The following is a 1,110-nucleotide window of genomic DNA, read 5'->3' on the forward strand; positions in this document are numbered from 1 at the left end:
CACATGCGAGTCTACACAAAAATAAAGGAAAAATGATCTCATTTGTTGAACTCGTAAATGGTAAAAGAGAGACAAGCATCATTTATAGTTTTCTCTATAAATTTTTATCCCATCACCGAAAAAGCCATTAAACTAATTAGCAGTCAGCTCACGTGAACCAGATCATCGCTCGGCTCGATTCAAAACTAAGAAGCTTCACCAACACGGACCAATGATTATTCTTTACTCCAACAAAGGCTGAGATATTGAAGATTCAGCGATAATATGGATGTTTTATTAAATAATGATCGACTCATATAATATGGATGTTTTTATAAAGCGATGTTTGATCAAAGTAAAAAAAAAAAGAGATCGTCGTGAGAGCCTTACCCAAACAGTCAATGAGAAAACTACTCTGACAATCTTACCATAAGCAATGTGGAATTTTAAGACAAGTTGTCGAGGAACATTCATTTTTTGTCGAGCTAATTCAGGAAATTCCCTCTAGACCATACCGCGAGCTTTACAAACACGTACCATCCTTCAGCCCATTCAAATATTCACCTCCAGTTTCAAAATTCACGAGCGAACCATTAAAGATGAAACTTTTGAACAAAAAAATTCACCCCATTGTCATGCTAAATTCAGAGGTTTTCCATGGAGCCAACAAGCAGACCGTGAGCCACCCGATGATTGTTTTGGAGTTGATTTATTTGTTCTAGTTGTACTGTTTTGAGCTCTTACTGAGAAAGCTATTCCTCTCAAAAACTGATACAATGGCCATTTTTAAGTGTAAATTTGATGGATCCGAGTATCGGACCATCATTAATTTTATACTGGATTGATCCATGATGATCCATGATCCAGTTTGAATTTCTTTGCGATTAAGTCAGCTTAGAACTTTTAAATTATACCTAAGAAATGATTTATCTATTCATCAAATGTAGAACACTCTTTACACAAAACTTAAAGGAGCAATCTTAAGCTTGATGTCAAAGTTACTCATTAACAAAATCCTGACATATATCAATTGTATATCTAAGATTTTTACACGTATCCAGATTACTGCTTAATATGATCGTGACATGTGTCTAATTAACGATCTTAGATTTTGATTCATGTCTATAAGTT

The sequence above is a fragment of the Camelina sativa genome, chromosome 18 (assembly GCF_000633955.1).
Source record: "Camelina sativa cultivar DH55 chromosome 18, Cs, whole genome shotgun sequence".
Lineage (NCBI taxonomy): Eukaryota > Viridiplantae > Streptophyta > Magnoliopsida > Brassicales > Brassicaceae > Camelina > Camelina sativa.